Genomic DNA, 10,813 nt, shown 5'->3' on the forward strand with positions numbered 1-10,813 from the left:
AGGAAAAAGCACACAGGCTATATAATTAACTACTCTCTCTCTATGCTGAAAAATTTACAAACAAAAACACTCCAACTGGAGGGAAAGCAACATGCTATGAAATTAAACAGACTGAAACAAACAAATGACTGACCAAAAGATTATCAACTCAAAATCGCTCTTCTTCAGAGGAATACTTTTACAGAAAACAAAACTTGGCAATACTTAACTTGAAGACAAGAAAAGGCTGTGAATTAGGCTGGATGTACTCAACAGGACAAACGAAATACTCTGGCAACGCGGACAGGGGAAGACAAGACTAGATACACATGAGGGGAGGGAGCACAGGTGGAAACAATCAAGAATTAGGGGAGACGCCAGACCGGTGACACAGGAGGAAGGGCAAGTGACCTGAAACGAGAGGAGAGTTACCTTTTAAAATAAAACATGAAATTCACAAGACAAAAACCCAAGACAGGACATCCCTCACCGCGGTGTGACAATTTCTTCACAAGGCACAAATTGTTGCCATTTAGCTTGGCAAAAAAAAGTATATACTTGTGTTTTGTGTCTATTGGGTTGATAACAGATGTCAGAGGACCTCATATATGTTTGATTCTCTCTGTTCAAGTCAATGATTTAATTCACAACAAGATTTTTCAATGTAAATTGTTCAAGTACAGCATTAGTTGTCGTTCTAATCCCAGTATTTGCATAAACACGCTTTGGGTATCCATTTCACTACTACTGGAAAAGTCATAATTCTAATTGGTAGGTGTGTTTAAAATCAGCAAACAGTAAGCAACTGACCAATACAAAACGTAGTGGAGGGGCATCCACTATCTCAGAGAATTTCACAGAATATTCCTTTACATGTGAATTCAAATGGTCAATGTTGTCCTCAAAACTTGTGCAAATTTTCATATAGAAAATATTGTAAAAATGCGGGAAATGTACTTAAAAAGAAAAATTCAGGGGCTCTCATTTGGACCCCCCCCCCCAATATCTATACCATGGTTACGACCTTGCACATACCACAGCTTGAAAACCTCTGACCTAAAGGAATGAACACAGACAACATACGCTTTCCAGAATCACATTGCATAACAGGCATTTATTTCTGCCTCAGCCTTGATAACATTCTGCAGGCCATCTCTGCTGCTGTAAACAGGGAGGAAGAATTTCCTCCCACTGTGTCAGTATCCCATGTGGTGGAGCAGGGCCTTGCTCAATGGAAGTGACAAAAGAAGGCATTGCCTATTAGTCAGTTAAAGATCAAGTTCATAGGGGAGGCAGGCCTTGATACAGGGGCACTACAGAAGGAGTTCCTCACAGGTACACATATTTGAAATAAGACTTAAATTACATTTAAAAAGAAAGTTGCAATAGAAGTGAGAGTAGTTACATGAATGGAGTGATTCTTTGTGTTCAAAGAGATGGTTGCAGGCATTGAGCAGAAGCTGTTTGAGGGTGACCAGACTGGAAAGTGTCCCAAATATTCCATGTTGGATCTTGATCAAACAAACTTCAGGTATGCAATGTGGGGTCCATAAGTCTGAGTTCTCAAACAATATTTTGTTTAACTGTTATCATTGCAATGATTTTTTATGTTCAGTAGGCTAAATGTTGTGGCTTGTGATCTTTACACAGTATGTCCTAGTTGTCAGGACATGACTATGTTACTACTAATTTATACTCCCTCTTTCAGGAGTGCTGGTGAAATCTGGGCTGCAAGTCTGACTCAAAGTGGACCACCACCCTGCTGCCTCAAACTTTGGTGAGTACTTGTGTGATGGGGAGTTGAAGATGCAGCACATTTCCAAAGAGGATGTCTCTGATGCTCAGTATTCATTACTTACCTCCCAGGTAAGAGGTCTTTACTACTGTAAAATGTTTGGCATCACATCTTTGTAATACAGAATTATCAGCTGTCACAGAATTCATGTAAATCAGGGAATTTACTTTAATTTCATTCAAGATAGGGATAGTCATGGGGTTTACTTTTTTCTTTTCTTTTTTTTTTTTACCAACATTTGTTATGGAATACAGTGGAAGTCAACATTTTTGTAGTTGCATTTTGTCTAGAAGAGGAGCTTTAAAATGCCTAGAGTAACATTTGTATTAATTTCTTGTTAAAATTATAGATAAAATGTCCATGGCACATAAGTTTCAGACACCACAAATTAAGTCGGTCCAGATTAAGAAAAACATTCATTATTACTTTATTTGCTGGATTTGGGATTTGGTCAAGAAAGTCAGAGAACACTCAGTGACGTTTCCCTTGCACTGAGGGTGGGAACTCAATAGTCTCATACTGTATGTGCTGTGTATTGGCAGCAATATTCTATATTTGGTTAAAGATATTGTGATATATGATTCTGTATATGATTTCTGTATGTGTGCTTGTTTCTTTTTAAAGTTGAGTCAGCCACAGAGGCTACAATGACTGAACTGATTGAGGAAATTTTGAGCTGTGGCTATAATGGACCTGTTAATGTTGAAAAGAGAGAATAAATTGTTCGGTATAATTTTTTTTTCACTATGCTGATGCTTGTCAAGGATGTTCATACTCATGTTTTGATTTTTTTACCTTTAACTGTATACTGAATTTCTTTTTCTTTCTATATTTTAGTGCTATTGTTCTTCATGCCATACTTCAGCTGCTGCCCCTTCTATCCCAGCTACGTGAAGTTCTGAAACTTTGTGGTCTCGTTGATCTAATGAGCAAATACCCAAACATCTGCCAACCACTCTTTGTCCCTGGGGTGGAGGTGAAGGTGGGTTAATAAATGTAGGCTTAAGTAGGGATGTACTGATTCCACTTTCAACTGCCAATAGTAATCAAAGTCCTAAACTTAAAATATCAGCTTATCTCAAGTACCAATCATGTCCTTTTTAGGATTTTCCTAAAAACTTTATATAGAGTCATACAAAAGTAATCCTCCTCAAACATCACTCATGACCCACTACAAGTTTGAGGTGGTGTATTTATCTACAGAGATCCTGCCTTCTGCCTGTGTTTTCCTGATTATTATATTTTGCTGTGTTTGGGACATCTCTGTTTCAACCTTCAGTGGGCCCTTAAAAAGGTGAACATCCAGAGGTGGATGTTCACCTCTCCCCCAGTACGTTTCTGCAGTGGCTCACAGGACAGGGCCACATTCCTGTCTTACCAGAAGGGAAGTGAAACTTATGTGTCTTTGTGCAGTTCAATCTCACCTGTCACATCCAGTGTGGTGTACATGCAGTTTGCTACCCAACATTGGCCGCATGTAGTAATACAATCCAACTGCCTGTTAAGCATATGCAAAATTATACTGAGGTCAAACAAGTGATGACAAAGGCCTTCCATCTAGGGCAGGCATTTCATCAGGTTTAAGTGAAATGTTGCTGTTTCAAATATGCAGTGCTAAAAATAGACTACTGAATGTTTTTCTTTCATGGTTCAAGTACAATGCACATACATTCAGGCTCAAGTAGTAATACATTGGGTTAAGATATTTGTTCAGTCTTTTTTTGTAAAATCCAGTTTGTAGCTGTTCACCCAATTCTCTGTTCATGGGGGAAATTAATGACCCAGGACTATAGCTAGTTTTTGATTAGCAGTCAATATGAACAATATACACCTTTATGCAACATGCTAAAAAAAGTACAAATACAATAAAATTTAATTTATCAAACTTCAAACATGTAAGGCCTTTATGCATGCATTTAAGACCTATTTGCGTGCAATGATATTTACCCATATTTATACAACATGGTCACAATGGACTAGCCCCTCCACTATTACAGGCCTTCATAAAGAAAAAATATTCCAGAGTAAACACCAGAGCACTGAGTAGAGGAGACTGTGATGTACAACGGCGCAGGACTAAATTTGGCCAAATGGTGGTATCCATCAGAGGAACACAGTCTTGGAGCACACTACCAGCTCATGTCAGAAACTGTGACACTTTAACCCTTATGTGAATCGGGACAGATTTTTTGTGTTTAATTTCTACATGTTTTCTTTTTCTTCCACTCTCTCTCTCTTTTTTTCCATTGTGTATTATCTGTATGTTTTTATAAGACCTGCCTTAGGACGACAGATGAAATTTAGAAGTTATGCTAACTCCGGCATATTTGCATTGGTGCTCTTTGATATGTTAATTAATTTGTATTGTCCTAATCAAATAAATAAAAACAAACAAACAAAAAAAACAGCATTTCTACATGGGCATCACACCAAATGTTTTTTTCAGGAAAGATGTCTTTCACTGTGTTCTTTCCCTCCTCCCTGTGGCTGTGTCAGCTTGACAGAATGAATGTGAGTGTGTCCAATAAAAAAGTATGGAAGCAAAATACAAAGTGCCTACCTAATCAGGAAAGGTGAGTATAACTGAGTGTCAAAAATGTGTGGCATTTTGTTATTTATTTAGTTTTAATCAGTTTTCTGTGAATGGAAGGTGAACTATACGGTGCCAGGATACATGGGGTCCTAGACTGGACTTGTGAAATCATGAATGATTGTGTATTATTAAAAACTTTTGGTCCTCGGATTGGCACAGACACGACTGTCAATCATTCCATCCAGCAGACAACATCAGCCTTGAGTTTGGGGAGGAAGGTCTACTGAGCACAGAAGAGATGAAGATTATCTGAGATGTCGAGGGATCCAGCTTCCTCCAGGCTGTGTAATGCGTCATAGTAAACTTGTGTGTAACTCCTGTCCAAACATCCCTCCATAGACGTTCGATTCTACAATTCATACATACAAAAGTTCCCCATGGGTCAATCAAACTATGTAAAAGAACAGCCAAACAGCAATTCAACTGGAATAAATGTCACACTGAAGGGCACACCAACAATAACAAGACATGTCATGTACCTATCATTTGTACCTGCAAAAGGAATACTTCACCTCCGGTTGTGCAGGCTTTTTCCACTTATAAAGCTTCCATGTCCTGTGCCTCTCACAGTCAACATCATCTGGGCAATGCTGACATTTTCAACACCCTGGTCACCTCTTAACCTATGATGCATCAGATTTTCAAATTAGTATCCATACAACTGAATCCACAAAAAACGTTACTAAAAATACTGGATTATTTCCTCACACACGTTCATGAAAACTAAATGCAACATTGAATAAATCCTGATAATTTCATGTTGAATAAATGGCTGACAAATCATTTGTATTGCTTAAAGGATACTACGAGAAACATAATTCAAAATAAATGTATTGCAGCATTACTCACTTGTAAGACCATCCAAATCTCCTCACTCCATCCAGAAAAAACTGAAGCGCAGTACTCGCTGTGTTGCTGGATCCAGCATTGAGGTACATGATCTAGAGGGTGGAAAAGTTGTACTAATAATAGTTATGGGATGATTGTCATAAGATGGACAGCCTACAAAAAAAATGATGAATTATACCAGCAATATTTTCATGAGTATGTACTTTCTTACAGTAGGAAACTTACCTTCCTAGAGTAGCCATCAATGCCACCGAATATCACCATGTTATATCTGGTGAAAAAGAGGACATGGTTTAATTAAAAAGAAAGAAGCAAAGGATAATTACCCACAAATAAACATTAATTCCAACTATAACCATTTTAAGTCATGCTATATTCAAATGTAATAAACACACCTGATGAGTTTATGATTGGTGTCTATGTGCTGCAGAAAATGTGGGCCTTGAACACAGTATTTTCGCAGAACAACACAGCCCATACTTGTCATTCTTGATCAGATGCCCTCTGTATCAACTCTATGCATAGAGGCCTTGGGTCTGTATTTGGTCCATTGTACATGGTGGACCTCTGCTTCAAGACTCCCCTCGACAATCTGGTATCCAGCATGAGGTAGTCTAGATTTGATGACTCTCACTTAAGTATCCAGAACATCATCAGTCATGGTGGAATACAGGCTCCCAACTGATATATTGTACTCTTGCATCCTCCTGTAGATGGTTCTTCTTGAGACTCCAAGAATGTCTGCGACACATATGGCAGGTAGACCTAGATGAAGAAGACTCTGGAGGTGGTCCTCTGTGACCTGGAGTCTAAAACGTCCACAGGGACCCATGCTCCTCACCACAGATTTAGAGGGCGGAGGTTTATTCCGCAGGTCTAACAAACTCAGTTGTTCGAGGGCTTCACAGATGTCATTAGGCAGAGCTACATTCTCCATTGCATTTATGAAGGTAAGCAGTCCTGGATCACAGTGCTCTGCCAAAGCAATGTAATGAATTGTTAACATAAACAATAAAGTAATGCAACCCATCAGCTGGTGCTATTCTTTTCTGATACCACTGTGAATCACTGTCATACTATGTATTAGAAGAAATTACATCATACATTAATAGTAGGGTTACTATTAAGTAGGGGTGTGCATTGGCACTGCCCTCACAATTCGATTCGATTCGATTCTACGATGCATTGCGATGCATGAAAATTCTACTGCACACAACAAGGCAAATTTTTCATCAGTCATGAGGCATTACAAGCAGTCAGATATTGAACAACAGATTTTATTGGCTGCTATGTGTGTATTTTCACTCTCCTGTATCTTTGACATAAATGTCATTAAATGAAATAAAATTGAATGGTACAGGGTATTGGATATGGCATTGTTATATGATATGGCACTCAATTGTTTTAAGCATGTGGCGAAACCCCGCATTTTCTACCACAGAATAGGGTCGTAGATCCTTCGCTATGAAACATGCCACCGATCGTGTGATCCTCTTTGCTCTCTCGCAGTTGTGTGGCAACGTTGACACTAGGGACTCGTCAATTCTTGGCTGGGATGTGTCGACTTTTTGTGTTGTTGTTGTTGAAGCCAACTCAGGATGCCAACGATCAACATGGTTCGTGAAGTTAATTGTATTGCCAACGTTCTTGATTTTAGTGTGGCAGGTTTTACACACTGCGTAAGTCTTGTCTAGTTTCCCATTAACTTCGTAGAATCCGAATTGTGTCCAGATGTCCGCTTTCCAAGCTTTGGGTGCGTTTTTAATTACCCGTCTATTGCGGTCATCTCCCTCCACCTCAGCCATCTTGATTCTTTAGTGTTGTTGTTATGCTAGCTAGTGCTGCCGCTTAGCATGTAGCTACAGGCTGCGTATGTCATTGCAACGTTGCTCCGGAAATGCCCCCGGAAGTAATTGAAACTTCACAACTTTATTGTCCACTCAAGGCCAGAAAATAAACAGTGACATAATCGATTATGGCACGTTGCCGCATCGATGCGGAATCGTGCATGCCCCGCATTGTGATGCATCGCCGAATCGATTATTGTTGACACCACTACTATTAAGATAATTTATTTTGGTACTAATAATATTCCAAATAGGAGATTTGAGCTATTCATTTCAAACAAATTAAATTGCTTAACTATAAACAGATTCAATTATCACTGTGATTGTACGCTATGGAGTTTATGTCAAGTTGTTACCAAGTGTGATGGAGGCTATGGATGATGAAACACCAAAATTATGGAATAGTAGCTAATCAGTTGTATTTATTATGTGACCACAAGCCAGCTAATTATATATAAATGTTACACTATTTTGCCAGATATGGTTTGTAGGGCTGGGTATCACCAGGTACCTCGCGATACGATACTATCACGATATTTTGCCCACGATAACGATAATATCACGATACAGCGATTCTGCGATAATCAATATATTGCAAGGAATTTCATCCACGATACATCACGATATCTGTGTCACTGAAGAAATTCAGAATTTATTGACTGCACTGAATCCATTTCACAGCAATTACAAAACATTGTCAGTCAATTTCACATGAATGACAGCCAAGTAAACAAAGAGTATATTGCACAGTGTATCTATATGTGTGGGTTTCAGAGCTACTTAAACCATTTTTTTTTTATTTTATTTGGTTGTATACCTATGTTTGAATAAAGATAAAGGGTGGTGGTGGGCCCAAAAAAAAATAAAAAATTTAAATATCGATATTTGGTACCAGTGTACCTCAAGACGAAATATCGCGATATATCGTAGTATCGATATTTTGGCACACCCCTAATGGTTTGCTATACCATGGTAACAGTAAAAACTCATTTGTAACTGGTTGGATCGTGCCTATACTCAATATAACGTTAAGTTACACCTTGCTAAACTTTGTCCAGATCACGGCATAAATTGGCCAAAAATGAATCTCCGGAAGAACGCTGGGGTGTCTTTTGGGCCTCTCCCTGACTTTGGGTACCAGTATGGTGCTTGCACATGGCTTCTTTGATTTCTCGGTTTGGATCATGTGAATGGATCAACTCTCTCCTCTAACGTTATCAGTAAATCCAATCAGCATTGACATAACTCCAATCTCACCATGCACTCTGTTGTTATTTAACTTATATTCGGACATGTTGTGGCTAACAAGCTAACCTTTTTTTTATTTTATCAAACATACAGTAATTTTGGCTTGTCGCAAACGTTTGATTTTAACTGAAAAATAAATGGACAGTTTCATAAGGATAAAGTTTAACAGCCTAATGGTCACCCCGTCTCTACTTGTCATGCACAGCAACACTCAGCTGAAACAATGCTAACATGCTAGTAGTCTAATGTAGTTGTAAACATTATGATTTGTTTATGCTAGCTGACGAAACGAAACAATTCTACAAAATAGCTTCAACATTAACAACAGTTAAACAAAAGATCATTAAATATATATTAAACTGCCATTACCATATTTGTCCCAGCCTCATCCATGGTCAAGCCAGTCTCTCGATCAGGCACTTCTGACTTCTTCCTCCGTTTCGTGGCGGGTGGCAACAAGCCAGCATCCAGTCAGCGTCAAGGTAAATTACATAGGTGAAAACGTAGGTGCTGATTGGCCGAAGAGGAGTCCTAGTTATCTGCGCACGATTGCTCTTCCTCAACTACCCGGATGTCCGTCACAGTTTGTGAAATTTAATTTTGAGAGCTGAATTTGAATTGTGAGAACTGAATGTGAAAACATATAGAGAGTAGAATTTTCCAAACTAATAAATTCAATTTCAAATTATAATATTCAGATTCAGTTTTCACTGCAATGATTCAAATTAAACAATACAAATTCAAATTATGTGAGTCAAATTCTGTTTCTAGTGGCACATATTTCAGCCCATCGCCAGCCTCCTCTTGGGGAGGGACTCTGGAGGCAGGGCAGGAGTGCAGCGGAGAGAGAGGGGGAGGGATCTGAAAGTTGTACTTGTTAAAATGTAATGCCAAGTCCTCTCTCTCCTCCAAGTTACCAACTGCACCTTTAACTATACTAACTCCGTTACATGAGCACACAGAAAGTTTTCATCTTGCACAGAGATCTGACCTGTGTAACTTCTCCTTGTATGAACAATGCAGTGTTCCTCCATATAATAACCAGACTGCTGCAGGCGCAGGCTTCTTCTCACCATTTTTGTAGACGGCTAGAAAGACAAAGAGGAAAATCATCAGTGACACTTCATGACAGCCATCATGAATAAATGGAGAAATGTATGGTTAATTAAACTTTATTAAATAGTTATTTCGCTGTTAATACACAATGGAATGCTTTTAAAGTGATTCATCGAGCAGTTGTAGAGGTTTATAAACATCAGCTGCAGCTTTACAATCAGCTATAAATGTTGTTTACAGTCAGGAAAGAAAACAAATCTAATTGGATTAAATGCAGTCAGGTAGTGGTGCAATCACTGGGACAATTCCAGTGTTGCGGATGTGATATGGTCAACAAACGTTGCATTTTTGAGGCAATTTGGGTATACTTAATGACACCACTTTGGAAATCTTCAAACCTCAAGGATCACCGATAAATATCACTTATACATAGCAATATGTCTGCATTATGGGTGATACATCAAATGGAATTACCCATGTACTGTAAAATACAATATAATTTTACCATGAATATCAATAGTAGCCAATAACTTGAACTGAAAATATTACAGTGGAACTAAATAAAACATACGAGCTACTCCTGGCCCACAGAGGAAATTATGGAATCTCCTCCTCCGAAAGACCCTGAAGGATGAAATGGAAATTAGCAAACACTGATACATGTGTAGATTTTATGTACAGTGTTGTGGTAGCCGATTAGTACGCTGTCTTGCTTGTGTAGTTGAAGTAATGGCGCGCACACAGCCACTGTCCAGCTGGACCCACAATTAATGCTGATGAGAAACACAGAAAAATGGTTCTTCACAGCCAGCTCTCAGCACAGTTCAATACAGCAACACTGAAATAAAACGACATGAAATAAATTAATCTTGCTGCTCAAACAGTTACACCACGAGGATTAGCCATGACGACATTAAGCTAACACAGTTATCATCAACATTAAGCTAACAGAGTTACCAACATGTACAGCAACTTCCTCTGCATACATTTCAATCATCCAACATCATCAAAAACACTAGTTGTTCTACAGGTAATAAAACACACTTTTGTCCGTAAAATTAACAGTATTTTGGCCGAGATCTGTACCACAGGACCTACCACGGGATCGGTAACAGCAGACTGTTGTTGTGCACCTGTGAAGTCTGCAAGGGCCCGTCCCAGTGTGGCGTTCAATACCATAGTAAATCTCATTGACATGATACAAAATAATGAAAACAGTAATGAAGACATCATGACAGGTAGTAATGGCAAGTGAGATCATTAACTATACTAAATCTGTTACATAAGCACACAGAATGTTTTCATACTGCACCTGTGTAACTTCTCCTTGTATGAAAAATGTGGAGTTCCTTCCTTCGCATAATAATCAGACCACTGCATGCGCAGGCTTCTTCTCAACGTGTTTGTAGAAGGCTAGAAAGACACAGAGGAAAATCATCAGTGACA

General features: G+C 38.7%; 1 long non-coding RNA gene across 1 annotated transcript; it reads right to left on the reverse strand.

Moving 5' to 3' along the window:
* Nucleotides 1-9,070: 9,070 nt before the first annotated feature.
* Nucleotides 9,071-10,630, reverse strand: LOC115570774 (uncharacterized). Its single transcript, XR_003981817.1, has 3 exons — nucleotides 10,466-10,630; nucleotides 9,939-10,205; nucleotides 9,071-9,399 (listed from the first exon to the last, which is right to left on the reverse strand). It is a non-coding gene; the product is annotated as an uncharacterized LOC115570774 (long non-coding RNA).
* Between the last annotated feature and the right edge of the window lie 183 nt (nucleotides 10,631-10,813).

This window comes from Sparus aurata, chromosome 20, assembly GCF_900880675.1.
Source record: "Sparus aurata chromosome 20, fSpaAur1.1, whole genome shotgun sequence".
Classification (NCBI taxonomy): domain Eukaryota; kingdom Metazoa; phylum Chordata; class Actinopteri; order Spariformes; family Sparidae; genus Sparus; species Sparus aurata.